This window comes from Phasianus colchicus, chromosome 13 (assembly GCF_987193195.1).
Source record: "Phasianus colchicus chromosome 13, bPhaCol1.hap1.1, whole genome shotgun sequence".
Classification (NCBI taxonomy): Eukaryota; Metazoa; Chordata; class Aves; order Galliformes; family Phasianidae; genus Phasianus; species Phasianus colchicus.
In genome coordinates this window covers 9,690,095-9,717,500 of record NC_143448.1, presented here as the reverse complement: position 1 = coordinate 9,717,500, position 27,406 = coordinate 9,690,095, and the positions used below count along the sequence as shown (strand labels likewise).

The 27,406-nt window shown below is 37.2% G+C and overlaps 2 long non-coding RNA genes across 2 annotated transcripts in view; both read left to right on the top strand.

The window, feature by feature from the left end:
- Nucleotides 1-1,809: 1,809 nt before the first annotated feature.
- On the top strand, nt 1,810-8,711 carry LOC149916145 (uncharacterized). The gene is made up of 4 exons (XR_016470774.1): nt 1,810-1,869; nt 3,770-3,843; nt 5,416-5,482; nt 8,610-8,711. It is a non-coding gene; the product is annotated as an uncharacterized LOC149916145 (long non-coding RNA).
- A 3,050-nt stretch (nt 8,712-11,761) lies between these two features.
- LOC149916144 (uncharacterized) overlaps nt 11,762-27,406 on the top strand; it is a 76,427-nt gene continuing 60,782 nt past the window's right edge. Inside the window, exons 1-3 of the long non-coding RNA XR_016470773.1 lie at nt 11,762-11,843; nt 12,956-13,003; nt 20,893-20,992. This is a non-coding gene — a long non-coding RNA (uncharacterized LOC149916144). The remainder of the gene's footprint in view (nt 11,844-12,955; nt 13,004-20,892; nt 20,993-27,406) is intronic.

Sequence of the window (27,406 nt, the reverse complement as noted above, 5' to 3'; positions counted from 1 at the left end):
CACTGCTTCTGATACAAGCCAGAATGCCATTGGCCTTCTTGGCCACCCGGGCACACTGCTGGCTCATGTTTAGCCGAGCGTCAACCAACACCCCCAGGTCCATTTCCTCTACACAGTCTTCAAGCCATTCCACCCCAAGCCTGTAGCGTTGCTTGGGGTTGCTGTGGCCAAAGTGTAGAACCCGGCATTTGGTCTTATTAAACCTCATCCCATTGGCTTCAGCCCAGCTCTCCAGCCTGTCCAGATCTCTCTGTAGGGCCTCGCTACCCCCAGGCAGATCGACACTTCCAGCCAACTTGGTGTCATCATTGTCTCTGTAAAATATTTCTTTGTTTGAAATTCTGCACAGAAAGCATTAAATGATAAAAATCCAGTGAGTGTTTGTGGAACAGGTGCTTATTCTCTACGAACTGAGGTGAGATTATGAAGTTGTTTCACAAGAGTAACCGAACATGGTGTAACTACCTTCCGCACTGTGAAGCATGTGTGTGGAGTGAATTATTATTTGATGCCGCCTTGTGTGCACTTCTGTTGTTTTTAAAGAAAATTATTTAGTGGCCTCATTTCATTTTTTAAAAAAAGAGCAGTGTTCAGTATGGAAAAATACAAACAACCCCCACTTGACCTATCGCAATTCCCAATTATTGATGGTCATTCGAGTATCGGAGAAAAAGAAAGCAAAGGCTCATTGGGAAGAGAAGAAGCGTTTCTTGATCAGGAGGTAGTGCCAGTAAGCAAGAGTTAAGGCAGGTTGCAGGAATGCTGCTGGGGAGCTGCTCTTGCTTGTGCTAAACACGCACTTTGCATACAAAGATCTCCAGAACATCAGGGCTGCTTGCCTCGGTCAGCTTGTTTTCTCCTTAATGCCAATGTGCCACTGTGAGTGGATAAGCAGCTGCTGCTTTGAGGTGAAAGGTGCAAGACAGAATGCAACAAAACTCCTTTCAGAGGAAATTTCTTTTCAGCCTCTTGTGGACCAGACCCGCACAAGGAGGATGTAAGGCTTCTGTGGCTTGATTGATTTAAGGTAGAAGAGGTCAGTCAGATGCAGGAGGCACAGCACTGGATCTTTTCAGATAAACAGAGCCTGTAATTACAAGCCAGTTTCCCAACTTTAAGATTTCTTACAGATCTAAAATTGACAAGAAAACAGCTATCAATGTGTTCTCCTACTATTTAACAAAAGCTACAACATTTGAGTATGTTCTCACAGCTTTGTAAACACCCATAAAGATGATTGGGAAGGACAGAGTACAAAGGTGGCTTTCTAAGTACCCTTTCCATTACTGGGAAGAAAAAAAAAAACAACAAAAAAAACCCTCAAAAACTCTCAGAACTTTTGTACAGACAAGTCTGCTTTAATAGGCATAATGTATAAATTGCTTTGATAACCATATTCCTCCACCACCTTTATATTTTGAAGTATTCAATCTAGCTTTAATTTTATTAATGTATTTCTTTTATCTTTCATCTGAATAGTGTTCTGTATGTAAAGTGACCAAATGTGATTAATGATGAATAGATTAAGATGGGACAGGGTGTTTGAAAAATGACTTAAGTAGTGCATGTAAGTCACTGGCTATAGTCCCAAAATGCAAATTCTGGTTAAGTTAATGACTGGAAAATCATGATGGCATTACTGTATGAGTTCTGCATTATTTAAAATTGCTTTATAAACAATAAATAATTAGCATTTTACATTGAGACTCATTAATATTATCACACAATTATTTCTATAGGCATTATTATTTTTAGAGTCGGAAGTACAAATATAGTGGATTTGTAGAATTCTGATGATCGTTTTTTGCTGTCCAGAGTTTGAAGGTTGAGCCTCGCATATGGCATACTGAAGTTTGTGTCCCGTTAAAGGTTGGTGCTTTTTGAAATATCTGGAAGAATCCTGTTTTTGCAAAGGGCATTCCCTGTCTTTATATGAAGATTCTGAGAACATCCTTTAGGATGAGATTTCAGGAAGGGGAAATATGTTAATATGTTCACTCCTGCCTGACAAATGAGCATTATCATCAACGTGGGTGCACACTTCCACTTATCCTTTTTGTAGTTGGAGAGCTTTATGAAAAATAAATTAATAATGCATACTAAATTATGTCTGCAAGAGACATTTATGTATATATTGCTGACTTCTAGACTGATTAGATTTACATGTCTTTAAAAATGTTTTGTTGTTTTTTTTTTCCTCACGCATCCATAATGTCTTTATGGAACACACTGCATGGTAGAAAAATGTAATCTTGATTTCAACTGAATACCTAGAAGGAGTGTTTCCCCCCCATTTATATGTAGACGTGTTCAACTAGTATTTGTGTTATTTTTCCTGAAAAGAGCCAGCTCTCTTGAATTACCCAGCACAAACGTATGCCTTAGGACGTGAAATTCAGCAAAGTAGGTGTCCTATTATCATAATTTGAAAGAGGTCCACTTAATAATAGCCTGTATTAAACAAGAATCTGCCAACTATTCAGCAAAGTCTGTTTTTCAGCAGAGTAAACCATATGTTTTAAATGCAGCTAAAAATGGTCGTGGTACGCTGTTTCCTTCCACCTCAGCCTGCAGTGTATTACTTAGATTTGCAAGGCATAGCCACCACTAGTACTTAACACTGCTGAAAGTGCCACCCTTCAAGGTTTTTTTAACCGCAAAGAAAAGAGAAATATAGTAGCATCGATTGTTAAATCCTGGTGCTTGTTACTCACTGCCCGCACGCGGAACATCATGCCTTTGTAGCAGTGAGGAGAGTTGGTATTTATCAGGGTTCAGAGCTAGTTCAGCCACACACTTGACAAATTATTTGTGGAATTGTTGTATTCACAGTCACTTAAATAAGAATCTGTCAACACAAGGCTGTGCTTTGTTGCAGCAGGTCTCACAGTTTTTCCTGCGCACTCAAAGAATGATGGATTGGAGGTAATGCAAATTCACTACCATTTTATATGCTGGTGCCTTCTTCATAGACAGGAAACATAGCTCAGTATCATCTTGTAAAATGCCTTAACTGTAAAGGCCTAGTTCAGTGCTGAAAGTGCTTTTTAAAAATGGTGTGTTGGAACAGGGAAATGTAATTCAAATATTTTCCTCACGTCTCATTTTAAAGACTGTTTCTTGGAGCAGGTGTGCACTCAGATTTTCCCAGGCTGAAGAGGACATATGCTTATCTCTGCTTGGTAATTAACACAAATTGATAAATACAATTATTAGATTTTATTGCAACTTAAAAGTTAATACTGCTTAACAAGATATTAAATTTGAAGAGCTCACAGAGCAGAAAAAACATGACTGTTAAGTAAGTTAGTAGGTGTTGTTCATAGGAATCTTTTTCGTAAATGCATTTGTCCAGCCAGCAGCATCTGTCTTCATGCTCTATAACCAATACCAACAATTACAGTCAAAGGTAAAAAGAGGTGACCCTTTGCCAGAATGAAGCTTAAAATTATAAATATGAAGCACATCTCTGCTAGTTTGCCCTTTTAAGGAACTGAATAAAAATGGAATGCTTTGCCCAGAAACAAAGCCTTGAACTTCTGGGCTCCATTCCCCACCCCGCTGCCAATCTCTGCCAGGCTGGGGACGGCACAGGCAGCCCTGGGGAGTGGGAGCAGCCAGACCTTGGGGTGTCAGAATGAATGAGGAGAAGTAATAACGTGCTGGAAATGGCTCTTCTAGAAAGTTCTCAGTGCAGTTGAATAAATGGAGTTACAGCCTATTTAAGCTATATCTGTGTCATTTTCATATTTTTTTTCTTTTTTTTCAGGAAAATTGATCTTTCTGCACTAGGAAGAAGCTTGTCTGTGCAAGAGAGGGCTTTCTCAGAGGCTGGTTTCAATGGTAAGGAAGGAGCTTGCCACGCATAAAGGACTATCACTAATCTGGCTTTGTATTCCTCAAGTTCAGGGGGCGTTTCTTTGGTCTAGGATGATAATGAGAGAATTTCACGATGAGCATACAAAATTTTTTTGAGAGAACAAACGTATGGCAAATATATTCCTTAGATTACAGCCCCAATAGGAGTTCCTGATCAGTGCAGTACTGAAACCTTTGTGAATTATAATAGGCAGTGGTGAAGTCAATGAGTGTATCTCCAAACACTTCAGGTGGGCTGGATTTTTACCCCAGATACTGTGGACCTTAAGCTTTCAACTTGATCTGTGCAGGCACTAGAAAATGCCCCCAAAAGCATAGCCCCATGGTGTAATTGTGTAGCTGGTGTGCGTGCTGCTGCTGACGTTGCTGTTGAGCACTGATGCATTATCTGCACTAAGAGCACTACTGCTTGATAGTCTACTTTTTTGTTGGCTAAATGAAAAGAAATAGTTTAACACTGAAAAAAAACACTGTGTTTTATGAATGTATGCTGCCTGGCCCCTCTTTGTTCCCTTTATACCAGCATGCAGTGGCCTGCTCTGATATTTTAAGATGTATATTTATGGAGGGCCATTAAACAACAGTAATTTGCATGCCAGGTTTGTGCTGGATGTGGTTGGGCACTCTGTGGGCAGCAGCCGCTCACTCAGTACCACTACCAGCCTGGCAGCCATGTATTGCTACAAACAGCTATCTGCAAGCATTTCACTGTCTTTATTTTATCAAAGAATGGCTGTAATACAGCACTGCATATAAACTAACCTGCTCTTGTTAGAGTCACACAACCCTCATGTCCTCCTGTACCCATCTACCTTCAGTCGTGACTTGGCAGTACAGCAGCTTGTGCTGGCACTGTAATAGAAGCTGGGGGGACTAATGCCTTCACAGAAGTGGTTATCTGGGGCGATGTGACTACAGATACCACTGTCCTCTGTTGGAGAGCTCGATCATGATGCCTTTGCTATGTTGGCTTTCTCCAGTCTTGTAGGGACGCATCTGTCTGGCCAAGCTCCTGCAAGGCCTGCGCTCTTCCAGGGTACTCAGACTTTTATAGTATTTTCCCTTGCAATGTTTCAAAGTGTTTGGAAGCTCAGCGTGATTTCAAAGACTGCAGATTGACTTACAGTATGGGATATAGTATTTTCACTTGCGTCTAAAAAGGCTGTTTTGCGGCCAAAAATTAAATCGCCAAGAAAACACACATGGTTCACAACACAGCTCTTTGATAACATTAAAAGTATATGTAATATTTTGAAATCACTGGCCAATTATTTCTAATAGTTTCATGATAATTTATGTAGAGAATCTATCTGTTGGATGTGTTCCTGCTTTGGTCTAACTGTATTTTTGAACACTCTGTCAAACATCCCCATTTGGCACCTATTTTGTTTCACTGAATTTCCTTAGTTTGTCCAGATCTCTTGCCAGTGTGTTTGTGGAACATATTTTGACAGCTTTGTCACCAAATTTGTTACTTCTTGCATTTGGAATGGGTATCAAATCACAGATATTAACGTGTGTTTCCTTTTGGTATAGACTCAATTGGACAATATGTTTATCTTCTTGGATGGTGAATATAATAAGCTGAAGTGAATATAATAAGGTGAGTAAAGTTGTGTTTTTTTTTTTTTTTTTTTTCATTTCAAATGTCATTAAAGGCTGTTATGGATGTTTTGGTTTTTATATTTACAGCTGGTAACACTGTTAAGCAGAATATCCTTGTACTTCAGTTGTGATCTTACAAGCCTTACCTATCCAAACTTTATGATAACAAGAGCAGCTCATATGTGAGGTCTGTAGGTCCTCCCTCACTACCCGCTTGCTCCCTCACACACAGATACATATAATTTTATTTCAATATGCTTGGGTTAACTAGACTATTGAATTTCAATTTGTTGTGCTCATTTATAAAATAGTCTTCCTATTGAGTTTGTTAGAGCTGAATCAAAATAGTGTATTTAAGGCTGCTCATGGTCTTTTCCATCATGTTTTCCTTAATGCGGAGTTCTGAGATTAAAAGAAATGACAAAATAATGCTTGTGGAAATATGGAAGTCAGTTTTGTGGCTGTGTGGCAGCGGTCACAATAGCGGCTGTGGGGTTGGCCTGCCCTATTAACATCCTCAGAGCTCGTGCTGGTCTGTAATGCCTTCAGCCCACAAGCCCCTGCTATTCCCTCGGAGTCAGTGCATCGCATGGCCCTACACTGCCTTGTTTTCCATGCCAGGCACAGCACAGGGTGAGCACTCTGCCCTCACAGCCCTGATTTCTCTGGGGAGCTGCACTGCTGATGACCCTGGCTTTGGGGCCCAGAGTTGATTGTCTGCTGCCCAGCTGTAGGCAGCTGGCCTTTCAGCCATTAACCTCCCTGGGTATGGTTAGACCTAGGGTAGACATCCTGAATCTGAAGGAGTGAGTAGAACTTGCATGCCATTTTAAAAATATTGTACAGTAAATAGGCTGGGGAGTTTTAACAAATGACCTACCTCTGACAGCAGAAGCTAAATGCAATGTGGAGAATATGTATTTTAGATTTCAATTTAAATAAGGCTTGGAGGGTTGCTATAGCTCCTGCTTACTTTTGCTCTGCTGCGGATAGCATAGTAGTTAGAAATAGTTTTGGGGACCCGTAGTGGTAAGCTATTCTTTGGAGTGCTGTGCAGTACTTTATCTGAAACACCACATCTCACCAGGAACACCAGCAAAACTGTTCTTACTTCTCAGGACTCCTTTTGTGGCCACTTTCTAGAATCCTTTAGGAGATGATGTTCAGTTGGCACAGAGCTTTTTGATTCTTACTGCTGGCAGATAAGTTGTTTGCCATGCTGAACAATATGTATCAAGTAGGAAATGGATCCTGAAACAGCTGGTTTTGTTGACCAAGTTCTCGTCTTATTTTCTGTAAGGTAAGGATTGTTTTTAAAATGTCAGCAGCCTTCATGAACTGATAGGCATTGCCTTGTGAAATAAATAAATAAATCAGGCATGTTGCATAAAATTGAATTCTGAATCTAAAATATCTGAACAATAAATAAAATTGCTTTCTGAAGGGGATTGCCATGTTGCAACTTTAAAATATGTATCTCAGTTTTAGTTCCCTGTGCAGGCCTGTGTATTTACTGTTTTACCTTTTAGATGTCAACTGCTCCAAACAGTTCTATAAATTGAACTTAGATTTGAAGCAGAAGGTACTTTTTTGAAGATTTTAATTCATGTTTTTAGGGGATGATATGTATACAATACACATGAAAAGCTGTATATAGTCTGATTTCTAAATCTGATTTTTAATTCTGATTCTATAGTCCTACAGAATAATACCCAATTCTTTGAGCAAATTCTTTCAATTTATCTGGATAACTTGAGGCACAGGCTACAATCAGGGTACAAACACTATCAAGGTATCATAATGTCTTCCTTAAAAGACGTTATATTAATATGATGAAAGTAGGATGGCTATTTTGTACAAAATGTAGCATATATACTATGTTTTCATGCAACTTTCTGTTTCTCAAGTCTGAAGCCCAACTAAGTGATGGCAGCAATTTTGCACCAGCTGGCAGCTTTCTTCAGAGAAATAGGAGCAACAGGCCATAGAAATGGTCAGGTCACAACATACCTTTCTTCCCATTAGAGAAGAGTAACAAAATAGCAGTTCTGCTTGTTTCATAATACCAAGCAATTTCCTACAAAATAGTGGAGGGCTGGGCAAGACGAGGAATGAGTTCCAATTACAAAGATAGACTGACCTGCCATTGATTTGGTTTTCCTTCTGGTTGGAAATTTTGCTTTACAGAACATATATTGTCAAATTTCTTGTTCCACTGACTTTCTTTGTTACATCAAATTACCAAATTTCTGCAATTTCCTTGTTTTTTTTCTTTTTTTTTTCTCTCTTTTGTGTGTGTGTGTGTGTGTGTGTGTAAAAAGGATAACACCATATAAATCAAACAAGGTAATCCTGACAAAGAAGCATATCAGTCAGTGGACATCATTTGTTGTTCTGCCTAGTTTCATCTGAGTGTTAGTAGAAGACCAACTCTTCCACACAACTTCTAACAGATTGCTAAACACACAATTAATTTACTTATTGGAGGTGATACTTATCAAAAAACTGAGAGGAAATTGCACACTGAAATACATTTATGTTCATGTGAAAAAGGAAGTGACCTTTTGGAGATGGACCTTGGGTTCCTGAGGAGAAAAGATAAAGCTAAGGAAGGTTCCATGAAATTATTGTGTATATATTAGAAGTAATAATGTCATCTGCTTTTTTTTTTTTTTCTCTGTTTCCTGTTGATTGACTTTTATAGCTTGCAAACATTATGCTGGATTGTAAATTGCAATAAATTTAATCAAGAATTATTTTATTCAGCCTACTAATGAGGAATAATAGCGTATGTATCAATTAGACATGTCAATTTGTGTGAAGAAATAGATTTACAAAGGGATAGTAGGTAAAAAAATATCATTGGTATCAATTCACTTCATTATTTTTAATTTGCTGTGAATATTGAGTGCTTCCAACATAAAATCATTCCTCAATTAAAATAAAACAGCTGTACTCCTACCAGCTTTTCCTTGCTTGTTGTTGCTTACAGATAGCAGTTGTCAATGGCTTCAGTCTTGTGTCACTTCACTAATTTGCAACCATCAATGGGTAAAAAATATAATAATAATAAAAATCTTTGGTTTTTCAATACATTAGGTAATGTACATTTGTGATTTTTACAGATTGCACTGGAGGAGCAGAAATAATGTAACGGCAACCTTTGGGAATATCAGAACTGTGACAAAACCCTGGCCTCTTCTGTTTCCAGCATCAGCAATGCAATAGTAGTTGTGAGCACTTTATTCATTTTGGCACTTTCTTATTACTCTAGATTCCCTTTCTTTTCCCCTAGGCAATTTTTAGTAAACTAGATCCCACAAATGTGCTATAGTGTGAATGAGAAGGATGAATTCTGAATTGGTTTGTTCACCATAGAATCTAAGGAATCCCTCTGCTTCCTTTATTAGCACGTCTGTGCCCTTATTTAGTTTTTCGTGATATTATGGAGCACGTATCTGTTTCTGAGTGACATACGTAGCTCCGTGGTTGTCCTCATTCATCTTCAAATTGGTCCAAATACTGACAGTAGGAGCACATTTGTAGGGACAAGTGTGGAAGTTGCTAAAGCTGTTTCTGCAGATCCAGATTTAAAATATGGTGCATAATTCATTCTATTAATTCTATTTCTCTAGCAATAAGTTCTTTATAGCCTTACAATATTTTATATTGGTCTGTGTTAACTTCATATTATATGGCTATTATTTTCATGGAAAGCTAAAACTAAAAAAAGAAAAAACACAAAACAAAACAACAGAACAATTCTTTCAAAGGTGTGGTGTTTAAGATGTTAGAAATGCCAGAAAATGTTAGAGTATGCCAGAAAAATCAATAATTACATCTATTGTATATGAATAGAAAAAAAGTCGTCTCTCTCACATGAATGTGGTTTCAAGAAAATGAACTTCAAGAAATATTTCTGAGTATTTATTTTACAACCAGTGTTGCAGGTTTTAGTACTTCTACATCCAGTTGGCTGAATGCATTTTGCCATGGTGTATTTTTGTTTTTTCTGTTACCAGTGACAGCTTTTTGATAGAAATCCCTAGAAGAGAAATTTTGTATCTGTAGGGAGGTTGAATACATGGAATCTGAACCCCAGCTAAGAGTGGATTGCTTGTAATGAGAAGTAAAAGCTTATGGATGTTGTCTGCAGTTTTGAAAGTAGAAGCTAAATCTTGCTTATATCAGAGAATTTTAACTAATGGTGATTTCAGTACTCATCTGCAAGTTTGTTTCTCCGTACATGGAATCAGCATGCTAAATATGCATGAGGTTTTAGAATTCAAATGAAAATTTCAAACAGCTGAAGTTCTCTGAGTTTCACTAGTATTGTAATAACAATGAAAATATATTTAATATATGAATGTAACAATAATAATAATAATAATATATTAATGCAATAAGCTAAATGATGATAATAATCATTATGTGAACAATGTTTCTTTTTATAAGTTCCCCAAATTTAAGGAAAAATCCTTGCATAAGCTGAATATGCCTTTAATTTTTTCAACGTTGTTACTTAACATTGATAATCTGTTATAAAAAAGGCTACGTGAGCTTAATGCCAGACTTTCTGATGGGTATGCAGATATTTCAGAACTGAATAAGAAATGTTGCTGAAAAACACAGACATGCCAAACATCCTAACATCCAGATATGCAATCTATAATGTATAATAGCATCTACACTGAGACTTGAGCTGAGTAATTTATCCCAGGTCCTATATCTGTGCAATCTTTTACACTACATTTGGTGCCAAACTTGGGTGATTTTTGGAGAAAGAATTCTTTCCTTTCTACTTGACTGATAGTAGAAAGCTTTCAAATATCTGGGAGAGGATGACAAACAGGAAATGCATGTCACAAGACTGATTGCTGAGTTTACTATATTGTAATTAGTTCCGAGTTGGGACACTGTTACTTAGAAATAAACAACGTTTTTTATCAGTTACTATCAACTATGCCCATCTGTTTGCGTTTCCTGTTCATATCTTCCAGTATTTTTCTATGTTGCAAGTTGAAGCTTGTCCATGGCATCCTGTTAGTGTTGTAATGTTGTGACAAACCCATCACCCTGTTTTTCTGCGCAGTCCACAGTATTTCTCAAATCAGATCTTTTCAAACCGAGATTGAAGTTAACTTTACCAACTGTCTGCCTTAGAAAGAATCTACCCAGCCTGGACTGTGTTTGTTTATGTGAGACTGTGACTTCACATTTATGAGTTCAGCAAGACCTGAAGTGACTTGCTCCACACAGCTGTTCAGTGTTGCCCTACACACCAATAATCCTTTAGTATAATAAAATACACGTCTTTGCTTCTTTACTAGAAGTTACAGAGAAGCCTTCTGATCACCCAGCTATGAAAAGCACCGTGACTGGTTCTGCCCAGAAGCTGCATGAATACATGTGGAGCAGAAAAGTTGCTCTTTATAGCCAGCTGTAAAATTCTTTCAAGCCCTGTGAACGTTCAGCATGAGAAGGCTTTTCTCGCTGGCATTTTCTAAGATATAGATTAACTTCAGCAGTATGCATGAGTCAAGATTACCCTCCAAGCTTATGCTATATCGATGAAACTCAAAGTCAGTCGGTCCGTTTCAAGAACAAAAGCAGTGTTTGGTTCCAGTCAGCTGCCATAGAACATGCTCCAGATTTGACAAACGTTGCAGCTAGTTGCTTTTGTGAGTTCAGTGCGCAGTGCAAATGCTGTAAAATGTTTTTCACGTGATGCAATATTGCCAGCAGATAATCATTGGAGCATTAAACCAAAAGAATTTCTGTATATCCTACAAGCTGCAGGAGGATAAGAAAAAGTAAACAGAAACTACGAGCTGAATTTTTCAGATGATGCCATTCCTTCTCTTACGTTTAACTGATTTGTTTTTAAATGTTACTTTTTGTCTGTTTCTCTAGGATCTGATTAGAAAATCCTAAACCAGTGTGGAAATGCTTTTTTGTTTCTGTCCTAGTTTTGACTGTGTGAATTTTTCAGAACATTTTCAGTTTAATTATGCAGCACTAAAAATTGCAATTAAACTGAATTTGCAATGGAAACTGCTCATTTTAGTTAACTGTCAAATTTGCTGTTGCATTGTGGAATCGAGGCCTTTATTATTGTGAGGTGTTTTGGAAAAAATTACTTTTTAAACAGGGGAAAAATGTCAGATCTCTCAGTTCTATCACAATGAGCTACTGATTTGAAGAGAAACCCAAACAATGAAGCTAGTAATTCTCTAAACACAATGGAATCTTTTCCAGGTGGTGTCTTGAATTAGTTGGACTGCAAGCATGGAGAGTATTGAATGAAATCCTTTTCTGCATCTTTAATCTGTTTTATGAAGTGCATCTTCAGAAGGCAGGTAGGAAGTAACGTTGCTTTAAAAGAACCTTGTGATACCCTCCTTGTTTTAGGGGTATCTGACACGGCGTGTTTTGCGGGATGCGATTTGATGGATATTGTGTATTATATGAGATTGTACAAATCTTAATATCTCTGTTCTTCTGTTTTAGCTTGTGATGTACAGCTCTGTGTACGTAGAACATCTCAGACTAGTGTCTGAGACTACCCTTTTCCTCTAAGCCCTAGGCATTTTTATCACTGTGCCAATAAAAGGAAAGGGATTTATGGGGTACTGCTTTTTAATTCATTCAATTCTCTGTTCATTGTGAGGTTAATGTTGTTGATCTATTTTTCTCTTGAAACAAATAAAAACAATATGTGCTGACACTGACTTTGACTTTTGACATGGGAGATAGAGGTCAACATTTAATTCTATATTTATGGACTGCATGAACAATATTATCTGTATTAAAAACTGTTCACTCAGTCCTTGTCATTTTACAACTTAGTTCAGTAGCTTATATCATGCTGAGTGTTTTTTCCAGCTATGATCAAGGTGCCATCATTCATAGCACTACACTTAAGGGATTGTCAGCCTTTCAATTAAAAACACCTCTTTTTCAGGAGTTCCTAACATGTGACTAGTAAATAATAATAATAATACGCCAAGAATGAACTGGAGCTTTCCTTTAAAAACAAATGTACATTAAAAATACCTCCAAAATCACAACCCCCAAAAAACCCTAAAGAACTCAAAAAAAGACAGGAACTGATCAGCTTGGCACATGTTCAATGGATGTTTTTACTTATGTTAACATATCAAGCAGATATAACACTATCTAAATATTCACCCATTTCTTTCTTTATGATTTGGCTGTTTTTATTTATGAGAGGTGGTTCTCCACTGTTAGATGTCTCATGCCCAGACATTTCAGATACTGTATACTGATGACATCACTTAGTGATGTTGTTATTATCTTGGATGCTACAGCTGTACACGTAGAAGTCCCAGCACAAGTGAGTTTATACTGTTGTAGGCTACTTTTTTTCTCAAATGAAAATAAGCTCTTAGAACGATTTTTTTACTTATTGCCATTTCTTTTACTTATTGCTATTTCTATTTTTTACTAGGAAAGTACAAAGGAAGACAACCCTGTTTTATGCGCATTGGATACAGAGGTACTACACTAAGCATTTGAAATATATGAGCTTTTCCACTAAAATACAAATAGAGTGGCCCATGCTAACTGCATGTTTGTTTGCTTTTTTTTTTTTTTTTTTTTAATAAATATTATAGAAATGTATTTGCATTTTTATAAAGTGTTCAGTAATTCTTACATAGGTTTTGGGAGGCAAAGAATCTACCGCATGTCCTATGTGTCTGTTCTAATAAGGACTGCTAAACTGCAACACTGATGGATCATGTTACGTACCATGAAGCTCTGAAAAGATTTTCATTAAAAGAACCCTTAAAGACTCTTAGCGCTGCTTCTCAGCAGATGGCAAGAGGTGTTTATTTGCCTTATGAAATTCCTTCTGTTTATATACAGAGAAGTGGAGAGGACAACTCTGCTTAGTACTTGTAGGACTGTTTAATATGGATATCATTAGCATTAAAAGTGTACAGGAGGTTCAGCTATACATTCTTTTTCTAACCAGCTTTGCCCTTGCACTGAAATGATTCCAAATATTGGATTGTCTTAGAGAGAAGGAAAAAAAAAAAAAAAGAAATATAGCTTCCTGATGCGGAATCCTGAAGTGGAATGGTATAGGGGCTTCTTTAATGAAACCTTTAATTTTTCATCATGTATCTTTCTTCCCCCTCACTTTCTCTGTCTGGTTCTCTGTTAAATATCTCCTGCTCTATTTCTAGCACTTTTGAACTTTATTTTTTGTTCCTTGTCTTTTCTTTTTTCCTTGTCGTTTTCTTTTTCCTTTCATCTGTTTGCTGATTTCATTGTCTCTTAGCTGCCATTCTCCCTTATTATATCCTTCAATCTGCAAATCCTCTCCCATATGTGCTCTTGTCCTTTCCTAGGCCTCCTGCCTTTTGATTTTTTCCAGATCTCATTTCCTCTTCACCTGATCTGGCTTTATTCAACTCTGCTCTTGTCTATCTTTCAGCCTGTCTCAAGCCTCCCTTTTTCCCTCTGTCCAGTTGTGGATCCATAAACTAAACAGGAGTTTGGCAGAAGATGTCAACAAATGTGATATTCAGACCAGAACTTGACAGCTGCAAAAGTAAAAAGGGGATGTAAAAGCCAAACTTTTGATTTGGTTGGTGTAAATACTTTTTATTGAATACAATACCCTGTGAATGTATCCTCTTTTCTGCTTGCAAATTTTCCTGCAACAGCTTGAATCATTTTGTATTTTACTTAGTGAATATTAATTAGGAATTTATTTAAACTTGAATTTGAATTTATTTCTGGTATGTTTGCAACAGTTTATGTAAAAAATCACACTTTGTACTGCTATGGTGATTTGCAAAGATAAAAAATGTTATTATGTAAGTTCCTTGGCTGGGAGAATTATGAAAAAAGGATTGTGAACATTGGAAATTCATGTTTATATACATTTTTATCTAGGGGATTATTCAAATCAAAATTTAATTTAAGAAATCATTTGATACTAAGATCTTGTTTTCATTAAGTAAAATAAAAAAAAAATAAACAACCACTGTTGTTTCTATAATAACAGTGTTTTAGTTATGGTTCCCAATTAAAAAAAAAAAGTAATCTCCTACTCTGAAAGCATTGAATAGAATTATATTCCCTGTTAAAGAAAAAGAATAGAAGGGACCTACTGTCTGCTGACCTTTGTTTTGGCTGAAGCCTAATAGCTATTGAGCTCTGCGGAGGGAAATGTCTCCCAAAAATTGCATACTAATATCACTTTATTTACATTAGTGTTTTCTAGTTCAAATAAGAGGGGCATCAGTGCTCTGCATGTGGCTTTCCTGCTCAGTTTAGTAGCTGAAGAGCTGAGTTGTTGGTAAAAGAGACGAAAGAGAAGTTGCTGACTAGTGAATGGATCTGTCCTGTAATGACTAAGTTGGTTAAGAGACCTTGCTTGAGCACAGAGGCCTTTGTCTAGTTGTTCTTCCTCTAGACTGGAGCAAAACCCAGGTTCCTTTTTGCCATGATGCCTTTTTCTATTGAAGGCCATCTCAGTGGCCTTACTCTTCAAGAGGAGACCATTGTGAGCCTTCTTTTCTGCACGTTCAGCTAAAGATTTGTATGTAGCTTGTGAGAAGCAGCACCACTGCCCTCCTGGGTGGTTAATGCAGGGACATGGAGCTTGCCTTAAGACACACCAGCGATTTTCCTTAACCAATTCACTTTCAGGAGTGGAAGAACTCCTGTAATTGAATATTTTTTGTTTATTGCTTGCTCGTCTGAGAACAGCTGTCATACATGGAATTTAACCCTAAATATACTTTTTTTTTTTTTTAAACATCTGTTTACTTTAGTTTTTATTTTGTGAAAAGGGAAGAAGGTTATAGAAGTGGTGACTGGCTGGGTATCTACTTCTATTTATCAGGAAGGTTCTGTCTCCTAGGACATCATTTACCCATCTTAACTGGTAATGATCTTCCAAAGCTCAAAAAATCTACCACATCGGTGATGAATGTTTGCTGATGGACATCATATGTTCTGCTAGGGTTTAAAAGAGTCTAAAAGAAATCAGATTCCTCAGTCTTTCAGCAGTGTTAACAGGTGTTTGTATCAGAGAAGTAATGAAATATTGCCCCAGGTAGGGAAATAGTGCTGTGAAGCACCCATAAATCAGAACGCTCTTCTTATTCTGGGCTGACTAAACTTGATTTCAGTATTTCAGCATATCTTTGTTTATAAATCTAAGTGCTATTGTGTTGTATTGTACTTTGCAGAGTAATAAATTGTAACATTCAACATTAACTGGTCAGGCTTCAGTGATAACAAAAGTTCAGCAGGCTGGTGGCACTCCGATCAATATTACCTTCTATTTATAGTATTGTTACAAATTGAAGTTTTATTTAAATTAGACAATGCTGAGAAGCTTACAGTAGATCAATGAACTAAAATACAGTAACGGATTTTAATTCGTGTCTGATATGCTGCTACTCTTTTGTCACATGCATCCTTAATGTCCCCAAAACAAGATCACATTTACGTATACTGTAACAGACTGTTGTCTGGCAAAACTGCAAAACTGTTTTAAAGCAGCAAGACTGTCACTGTGAAATGAGCAGCAAAGGTGATGGAGAGGAGAGAAAAATGGAAAATGGTTTCTGTTTGGTTGGGGATTTGTTGTTTGCATGTTTTGCTATTTTTTATTCAGTATATCATTCCGTTTTCTTATTCAGTACATCAGTTTAACCCGCAGTATTTATGTAGAGCGTGTCATATAGCTAGTGCTACTGTTCTGATTGTCTTTACACCAACATATCTCCAGTGACAGCAGTACAGTTTTTCTGTGACTTTGTATTGTGAGACTGGGTTTCAGTTTAATATAGCTATTCTTGTTTTTAGAGATAAACAGGGCCACCAGATTTTGTGATTTGATTAGTGATTGGGTCTGCAAGACCCAACAAATATTGAATGACATATTTAGTATTTTTGGTTGAATTAAAATACGAAGCTATCTTGCAACCATTAAATTTGACTCTTTCTGTTCTGTCTAGTCATTAGGTGCTTGTGTGTACATGAGCCAGCCATATCTGAGCAACCAGACCTGGGTGGGACACATCAGCTGAAAACAAAGGAGTTGACATATTCCTGCTCACTGACTTGACACATGAGGAATTGTTAGGAATCTTAGTTGTTATATTAATCATCATGGTCAGTTGGCATATCCAGCAAGATCTCTCTAACATTATCTAAAATAAACTTAAAATGATGGTGCCAGAAAACTCACTGCAGAGAGTTAACACGGCCTCTTGTTAATAAGATCTCTTGAAAAGTATTTTGAGATTGATGAGGACTTGCCATTGGACAAAAATGTTAATTTTAAAACAAGGTCTAAAACATCTCATGAAAATTTCCATTTCGTTCTTCCAACTATAAGCATAGGTACTTTAGAGATGGAAGAGTAATTCTGACTGAGCTTCTAGACGCTGCAGATAAAAGAAACTGATACAAAAAGATGTCAGATATACTGTATTGCTAATGAGTCTGAGAAGCTTATTCTCCCCAAAAGATCCAGCACTCCCTTTCCAACATGGAAATTCTGAGCTTTCACATGCTGACACAGTGGTCCCCTGCATTTGTAGTAGGGATACCAACACTCAGTGCTCTTCTGTTACTTTATTCCAAACCCCAATTTGGATTTGAGAGCTGTTTTTATTCCTTTCTACCTGACGTTTCAGAGAAGAGCAGAGGCAGGCTGGAGAAACGGAGGAAGTTAGCAAGGGGTGGTGAGGTGTGTGCTGTCTCCCACTGGAATCTCAGATGGGGATGAAAGACACTCAACATCCTCTCTCTGATGTTGAAGGGTCTGAGCCCATGGGAAAGGAACAGCACAGCTAAGTACAAGGGCTGATCCAAAAGTAATGCCTCCTATTTTATTATGTTGGCCTATGATCAGAGATTGTTCGTGGTATGGCAGTAGAGACTGAACCAGTATTCTAATTCATTTTGTTGCTGTGCCACAGATCCAGCAGAGGGCCAGTCTGTCAGAATGGTGCCTGATATGGGAGTGTGGATGAAGGAAAAAGGAGTGTAACTGCATTCCTTTATGTGGAAAAAAATGGCACTCACTGGCATTCAGTTATGCTTGTTGAACACTTATGGAGACCAAACAGTTGGATGTCAGCATAGTGAAGTGGTGGGGGCTGTGTTTCAGCAGTGGTGACAGCAACAGTGTGTCTCCTCTGCCAGTGCAGACCTTTGCGAGCGTGGCATGCTAATGAAAATGCACAGCTAATGGTGGTGACTGTGCTGAAAAGCTGTGTTTAGTATTGGAGAATTTGCTTTATCAACTAGTGTTATTTGTGCTCTTTGTATCTGCTGTAGTTTCCGTGGAAATAAATACAAGGCGTTACTTTTGGAGCAACCCACTTAATTTCCAATTTCCCCTGATCTGCTTATTCCTTTGTTCTCTGCATTATACTGTTTTCAGGGTCAGAATTTGTTGTATGCTGCCTGATATTTGTGTCTCCCGAAATGAAGTTTACTTTTCCTTCTGATCTTATGTTTGCCTACAGATTTCCCTCACTTAAAAAGAAGTAAAAACAATAATAAATACTTGTTTTAATATTTGTCTTTCTTTTTCTCCCCTCTTTGCTGCCACCAGGCTGTTCCTCGTGCTGACTGCTGCAGCTGCCCACCTTCTCACTGTGTGAACTAACATTCACATCAGATAGAGGAGGTGGAGCTGGCTTTTAGCTCCAGCAATGGGCATAGCCTGGGGGAGAGCTGCTTTTTAGCAGCAGGAAACATCGGCATCTTCTGAAAGAATTTCTGGGGCTGGTTTTCCCAGATCAAAATGTAAAAAGGACTCCATCATTTCATCCAGAGATTATATTTATATATGTGTGTATACTTATACACACACAAGAATAATGTATTTTCTTTAATCTTGACCTTCTCTCAGGAGATAATCTTTACTCCTCCACCCAGCAGCGATGAGAATCTCTCTGAGAGACCTAAAACTACATAGTGTAAAAATGGGAGAGAGATTATCTTGTGCCTTTTCTGTTTTTTGTCATCATTCTCCTTTTTGGTTGGATGACAGCACCATGATCTAGAGACAGAGTGAAACAAGCAAACTGGCTGTACTGTGCCCCATTTGGCAGAGAATACTGAGATCCTCTGAAATTAAAGTTCATAGTTTTAATAGCATTTTTGAGACTTCATCTTGCATATTAGAACTTAGCCAGGTATTAGGTAATTTAGATAATAAATTCTCTTCAAAGTGACCCATCATCTTAGTATTTATTTTTTTTTCTAGAGGATGTAAGGCATAAAAGCAAGCTTTGTAGTTTTATATCTGTCAGCATGTCACATAAATATCTCAGTAACTACTGATCTTATCACCATAAAACTTCCATTTATACAGTTAGACATGTCATGTTGGTCAGTTGCACAAAAAGTTAAGCACATGCAATATTAAACTCCAACCCATGCCAGCTCCATTAGCCCACATCTTGAAGTTCTCTCTGAACACTATTAGAGGAGAAGTGGGGGAGGAGGAGGAGGAGCAGACAGCGGACTCAGATGAGAACGGACTCATGTTGAAAATTACTGAAATGATGAAAGGGATTGCAGAGGGATGTTTGGAGTCTCAGTATTTCCCTGAAAATCAAAAGATCTGTTTTCTGTTTGATGAATGACTTTAATAGTCTTAATGACCTCGTATAATGTATTTCATTGTATTGTTCATTTTTTTAGAAGATCAGTCTAGAAGCATTTCAAGCTATATCACCTTTGCTGGTCAGAATTGGATTCCAATATCAGCATGCCATCTTTACACTTTCATTACTTTTGTAGCATTAAAAAAAAAAATCTGAATTCAGCAAATTCTAAAGTTACTTATTTTTAGGTTTGAGTCTAACTCAGACTTGGCAGGAATGTGTCTTTAAAGAGCAGTGTAAGCAATTATTTATCTGGAATAAAGTTTGTTGGGAGTACTAGTTTATAAATTGTGCAATCTATTAGTTTGATTTATGTTTTAAAAATTCCCATGAATAGTACAATTAATACTGATTACTACTCTTAGGGTCTTCTGCAGTTAAAGTTTTGGGCCCAGTATGCTGAAGCAGCCTGTTTCTAGAAATATCTTGCATAGTAAGTTATCTGTAAAGCCAGGCTACTCAGATTAAGTGAAGTTAAGAGATAGTTTTATAAAAGCCTGCATGCTTAATTGTGTGCCTAATTTGGTGAAGTAATTAATTCATGTTATGGATAGAGACTATAGTAAAAATGACTGAAAATATGTAACTAGTTCACTGCAAATCCCGGACTCTAAATTGGCTACTTGCATGCATATACTTGCAGCAAATTGCAGGTAAATTAAGCATTAAGTGTCAGGCACCTACTTGTGCTTGAGCAAAATGATCCTACCTTGGAAAATATTAGAAGATTCACTAACTTTTCATCTTTGTTCTTGTTTTTACATTTTTGTGGATTTGGCAACGTAGCACATTATTTTCTTGAAGAAATACAGAGTGCATCTCATACTATTCTTTATAGAAATACATGAGGCTGCATTTTTTCTGGCAGTGCTGATAGCAGAAAATCTCTCTTTTCTGTTGTTAATGATACAAAATCGACTTTGCTCCTGTATTCCCTACAGAAAATGGTGCATTAAAAATCATAGCGTTTAAATTTGGATGTGTTTAGGAATGTCACAATAAGAAGGGTTGGTCCAGTATTCAGAAGAAGTAAGATATCTGCAATGCTATAAACACACACTTACATAGTCTCCAGTTTTTTACCTATACAGCTCTGTTTAATTTAAGACTGGATTGAACATGCTTGTCACTGAGTCCACCGTTGGGAAGACTGGTCATTATATAAATATTACAGCCAACTTGGATTTGCCAACATCCCAAATGAAGAAGAATCAAGGAGAATTTGAGTAGTGGCCTTTTTCCCTTCTTTTGAAGGAGATATTATCAACTCATTAGCTACAAGCCTGCATGGAGGCCCCAACTGTGACTCTTAAAACAAGAAACACGATCCTTGTTGTTAAGATTGACTTTCAGCATGCCAGCTGTCCCTCTTTTGGAAGGGTTGGCCTTATTTTTCAAGTAGAACATGTGCCATCTTGATTACCCAAACTCTTAATTCAATGCTGTTTAATGCTTTGTCTCCTCAAAATATCCCTTATATCCAGCTTTGATTGGTGGGTAGATGTACCAGTACTGATCAGCTTAATTACCAGTGTGAGGTAGCGCAAGGCAGACATGAGGTAGCAGCACACCTTTCCCAGCATTCTGAGGTAATTAACCAAAAAATATTTCCCTGCCACCTGTCTAGCCTTGGAGAAAATCCAGTTTTCTTTCCAAGCTATGAGAACAGGGGATCATAGCAGAATTTGGGAAGCAGGATAGCTTACCCATGTATTTTCTGTTCTTCCTATAGAGTCATCCATAGTGGTTATTCCAGAAGCTCAGACTGCTGCTGTCGTTCTTTCCCTGCTCCCAGCATGGTTTCTGCAGCAAAGAAACAGTGAAGCATTAAGGTAAGCCATAAAGGAAATCATGAGCTTTGATCTTCCTTGGTTTGTGAGGATAGGAATGCTGAATATACCTTTGGAAGGATCAAGTACAAACACCAACAAGGTTTGGTTTTACTACGGCCTGGCTAAAATTCCTAATTTTTTCTCAGTTGTTCAAGGCTTAAACTCAGTGTACTAGCATATAAAAAACTGAAATTTGCTGTGTGTCCAATACTTAGAGGAAAAGTGCAGTAATTCTTACCTTGCCTGGGTGAAAACATACATGGTCTGTTTACATTCATTATCTACACCAAATTAATATAAAATTTCTCACTCAGTGCTTGCATTGATGAAGTGTTCAAAACAACAATGACAACAACAAAAAAAAGCCACTATATAACATCACAAAAATATAACAGATAAAATAATGTTGTTTTACACTTAATCTAGTTTGAATAATTTTAGTTTTTACGTCTGCACTTATACTAAAAAGGCACATTGTGATGTAAAAAGTGATGACTAATTCTGGGTTAACTTCTGAGTTCTGAGGGCTTTTCATTAAATATAGTGTAACCTATATGAGCTAATGGGTGTATTAGTCCATCTACAAAGATGACATCTATGTTTAAAGCATCCCAGCCACCCTGAAAATTTTCTTCTGCGACCCCGACACATTGTACAGTTGCAAATGATCTGTTCCAATCATGTTTCCAGAAAACAACTCAAGTTTGTTCAATTCAATTATCTGTGGTTAGATACTTCTTTTAATGTTGGAATTGTTATTCTGCCATAGTTCAGGAATATCTAATGGAATTTCATTCAAACCTCATTTGGAAAAGAAACTCCATACTTTTTGGCAGGATACAAGCGGGAAAACATTTAGTCCACAAGGTATATTTAATCCTGGCATATAGGAGAACAGTTGGTGGAAAATGGTTTCTTCTGTAACCCCTTAGAAACTTAACTATCTGTCAGTGATTGCTGTGAATGTGGTGCATGACATGTCATGAAAATGCACATAAATAAAATGGGAAAAGCATCCTGTTCAGGACTGCCTTTGTGGAAGGGTTGAGAAGAAATATATGATGAGGAGAAGAGAAGGGCTTTACATTCAGGATTCTTAGCTGTCAGCGTCTGGAGCCCTGGCTGGAGTAGCGAGACCTACAGTGGTTGTCTTGGGGTTTCATTTATTGCTTTATCTACTCTGAGCTGAGGGTAATGAGGAAAGTTAAAAGGGAAATTTATTGTCAGTGCTCCTTTATCTATTGGGTCATTGTTCTGATTCGTCCCAATTGTAACCAGTTCACTGCAATACAAACAGTGCTTGTAAATACTGAAATTTAAAATTGGTGGAAAATTTTAAAAAGTCTGCATGTACTACAAAAATTTATATGAGTGGAATTAGTGTTTCTATGGCCTACCACATTATTGGCAGAAAGAATGAGGTTTCAGCTGTTGGATAGCTGGTTGTACATGATCTAGTGATTCTTGTCCCTCTTACTGTAATACCTTTTTGTCAGTTGAAATTTCTTAAGAACTTTAGAAGTGCGGAGCAAGGAATCTGTTAAAAAGACTTCACTTCCACTTATGTCATTGAAGTGCTGCCTGATAAACTTGCTCTGCAGTGACCTGTGGTTGTAAATGAGGTCAGCAGGACAGCCAGAATTAATAAAATGCACATTGAGACTCCAGACCCTGCCCATTTAACTACAGAGCTCTAAGCAATTGTAAGCAATAGCCCTCATTTGCTCTGTTTTAGCTCAAATCCACATAGTGAAACTGCTGAAGTATTTTTTGAAGCAGTGGTGTGAAGCAGCCATTTTTGGTCGGAATATTTGGAGTTTCATCCTGTCATAGCAGCATCCCAAAACGTTGAGTGTAAGGTCATGATTAGGTCGAAGCTCTCCAAGAGCATGCAAAGGGCTGTTGGATGTCATGTGCAGAAGATGAGCTGTGTGCTGTGAGAAGCATGGAGAGACTGTGGTGAATTTGAGGATTAGTTCTCATTATAGGTCTGGATGGCCTTCCAACTCTGGTAGATTAATATGAGCCTTCAAGAGAGACTCTTTCCTAATGTTTGCTTCTTTAGTACTTCCACACCCAGACGCTCCCACTAGTTCTCCATTCACACTGACCTAGCCTTTCTGTGGCCTTTTTGCATACGTGTGTGCATATGTACTGCTTTTGGAAGGGATCATCCAATGCTTAGAATCATAAAGGTTGGAAAAGACCTCTGCAGTCATCTAGTCCAACTGTTCACCTACCACAAGTTATCTGTGTGTGCCTGTGTTACAGTGACAGGAGCCATAGGTCCTCTGCTTCTAAAAGTGCAGCTGAAGTTGTAGAATGATTTTACTGGCTCACTTACCTCCAGTCTGAAGCATAAACGGAAGCCAGCTGAATCTACTTTAATTCAGGCAAGCCATTGACTTCTGTGCTTAGTGCCAGAAAAGTTGTTGAGCAATAACTTTGAAAAATCCTCAGAAATAAGAATGGACTTTGTAATGATCTCAGTTCTTCAGTGATATGTATTTAAATAGGTTACTTGATTTACTATGCAGTTTTAGTTAAAATGACCACTGAGATCATTAATCATGATAGCAGCATTAATTGCATAAATATCTGAGTTGCTGATTTTTCATGTTCATGACTCTATAAGAATGTGGATTAGATGATGAAATAACAAATGTGCATTGTTATTCCATTGATGTCTAATTCCTTTCTGTTCTTCTGTTTAGTCTATTTGTTTATCTAACCCTTGTGCTATGACAATCTCTGAGGTGTGTGTTGTACTACGATAGTGAAAAAATTAGCTCAGCTATTTGTAGTTAGCTTTTTGTCATGCTCCAGAATGTCTCTTCTGGGTACGTTTGCTGACCTAGATTCAAGCTACAAGCAGGAACTTCTGGGTTAAAGAAGGAGTACTTTGTCTGAGTTGTTCTTTATCATATGATTTTGTCTGTGTGTGTGTGCATTTCATAACTGCTGGAGAATTTACACTCTGGGAATCAGTATTTTTGTTTTAGTGGTTGTAATAAAGAAAACTATTTATTGAAGATTTCTGATGCAAATACAATGAAGGAAGTGTTTTTGTTTCCTCCTATGGGTATTTATTCTTTAATTCTTTGACTCATTTTTTCAGAATGAGAGTGACTTTAGCGTTATATAATAAAGTAGTTCATGGTACAATTAATATGATGTAGGAAAACAGTAACATGATATGCTGAATTTAAATAACTGGAACTGATCAAGAGGGACATCAAAATTAAATGCTAGATAGGATTGACATAACAAATACAAGATGGCCACTACTTTTAAGTTGAAATACTCTGTCACCCACTGATACGTTCCAGGCAAATTTGTTGGGAGACTAAACATTTTGATAGTCTTTCCATTATTTCTTTGAGCCATCAGCTTTTAATTTTCTCTTTCTAGTTAATATACTTGTGTATAATTTAAACAGAAAACTGTTCTGTTTCATCATAAAAGATTTGTCTGTTACTTTTGGTGTGTAAATCAAGTGGACAGCAAAACATTCTTGAACTTGTTTTTTGAGGCATTTGTTGACAACAACAGGAAAAGAGATCACAGAGACCGCCAATAAGTGTGGACATCAATTATTTTTTAATTGTATAGGAGTACAGTACACTAATTAAAACTAGTATATCTTGCAATGCCAAAGGCAAAATTAATTATTAATTTTTATTAATATTCAGAAGTAGCACAAGGAATACATTAAAAAAGATTTTGTGGCTGTGACTGAGATCTTGTTTTGCTTTATATTTTAGCAAAAATAGTATGTTAGCTAAATTTGAATAGTTAAATATGCACTGAAGAGATTATATGTATCGAAGAAGAATGCTCTATTTAGACTAGTTATCCAGTGACAGGATATATGAGGTAGGAAATTTAAAAAAAAAAACCAAAACAAAACAGAGCTTTGCTCTATTTTACCTGAGAAGTATAAATACATGTTATTCTGCCATTGTTACCATGGATACTTTAATTATCAGATTGAGTGTTTTAGCTATGGTACCTTGTATTCAATGGGATAATTTACTTTCAACTTCTTCTACGATCTAGCTCATCAAATTAGGTGTACCAAACCTGGTTGCTTTTGGTCAAAATTACTCGTCTATCTGTAAAAATAGACTTCAGTGGAAGCTGCCATTCTGGATCAGAAGCCTATCAGAAAGAGAAGCTTTTGTGTGGGAACATAGATTTCACCATTGTAATAGACAGCATATTAATTGGCTCTGTATGCACTAGTTCAGCAAAGTTATAGAGCGCAAAGTTTTAATTTTTGGAATAATCAAAATTTGTTTAAAAACCTCCTGAAGGCATTTTTATGAGAGCAAAGTTTTTAAAGGGCAGCTTGTGTTTGGTGTTATTTCAAATGTTGCCTCATTTTGTGATGGGAAGTGGCTATTAGAAACCTTATCAGAATATTGCATACTGCTGTGATTTTTTTCTAGGCCAGTGAGTTTCAATTTACTTGATCACTTAAGATTAGGCAGGCAAAAGATTTAATTTTTCTTAAAACTGAACTACAGAACCTAGAGAGAGATGGCTGTCTCTAATCTTAAAAAAAATGCTATGAGTTTCTTAGTGATCTTACTAGTAATTCCTGTAGTCATTCAGGCACTGCCTGGAAATATGGGCATTGCTAAAATCTAAGATAAATATATCACAGATCCATACCTAATTTAGCAGTACTACAGAATTTAGTTTTTGCTTCATCCGAATATCTCGATCTACGATTATAGTAGTATATGAAATATAATTTTGTCTTATAAACAAACTGTTGGACATGTTGGATTGCTACAATTACCCAGAACATGCTTTTCATTTGGTTACAGCAAAGCAAGCGACAAAAAAGTTTTCCTATGTTTTAATTGAGCTCTACGTAAGTGTAGATGCAATTTTTGTCCTCTTCAAAAAGAGGTCTGTAGCTTTAGAAAAGTCAGATGGTTCCTACTCCTTGAATTTTAATTTTGTAAGCAAAAGGAAGAGCGGTGAAAATATTCACCTTCAGTTTATTATCAAGCCTGTGTTTTGCAGTGATTCCGACTTCTTCAGTGCTCTCTCCATGGATTGGAAAACAGCACAAGTAATGTTTCTAGTTCCCATGCATCTCTGTGCTTGTGAGCAGGCATGCCTTCACTGAGCAGCAAAGAGGAGGAACCACTACTTTGCTTTGCTGTTTCACAGAGAAATCAGCATATGTGGGAAGAGTAGGCTGCTGCAGACAAACATTACAACTTTACTTTGCAGTACTTGCTTTTCTAACTCAGCTTCAAAATCTGACAAAATACAACTCATTTCTTAAACAAACAAATGAAAACGAACCCAAACTTTCCAAAAAGTTTCCGATCACAGTTCTGGAAAAGCAATTCTAAGAAGCTCTTTTCTGAATTCTTCTGCTCTCCATCCTGAAAGTAAAGAGTGCTGTGTGTTGTCCAGGAAAACCAGAGTGCACCTTATGGAATAACATCAAAGGGAAGCACTTGACAAAGACAGGCAATTTAGATGCTCAGTTCTGGAAATGTATTGACTGAAGATGAAAGCTCTTTACGAAAGAGGCTTTGTCTTCTATTTATATGGAATATTGCATAATTTAGTAAATGTTGGGGACACTATTAATCTCATCCAACTTTAGATGTCTACAGTGTAGCTGTCAATCTTAAGAGAAGATCAATTGAGCTCTAAAAGTGCCTGTTTCTCTCCACTGACTATAAAAGGAGCCCGCACAAGTAGCTCAGGTGCAGACAGCTTCATCTGTATTTGGGCAGATGAGTGCTGCTCTAAAATGCTGTCTAGCATGGAAAAATAATTGTAATTGCCATTAAAAAAAAATCTTTGGGAATATATCTCATTCTTCAATCAACGAGGAAAAATAATGGCAACTGCTGTTTTTAGTATTACATTCCAAAGTGAAGTGTCAGGGGTTGTTAGCATAACCACAGCAACATCAATCCATTCGTAGGTTCCTGAAATGTTAATTCAGAATAGAAGTCTGAAGCCACGTGCTTTCTCAGAGCAAAGGAATAAAGCTGAACACCTGGGTTGTTGATGCAGTAACAGCAGTTCAATAGGAAATTCTATCTCCAGTTGAAAAGACAAAACATTGCAATTAAATTCCATATGGAAATGACAACAGAAATATCCAATGCTGCTGCTGCTGGATCCTCTGGATCAGCTGATATTCTTTTTGGACATCTCAAAATCTGTTTACTGAATTTTTTTTTTTTTACAGTGGAAATGTTGTTTTGATATACAACAGAACATCATGTTCTTCTAAAGCTGTGCCAGTGTCTTATTAGTGGCAGTGCACTATGCTTGAAATGTTGGCCATGAAGAGTCTATACACACAGTGCCATCTGTTCAGACGTTGACTAAGATCATTTTAGCCTGTATATAAGGACTGATATTACTCTT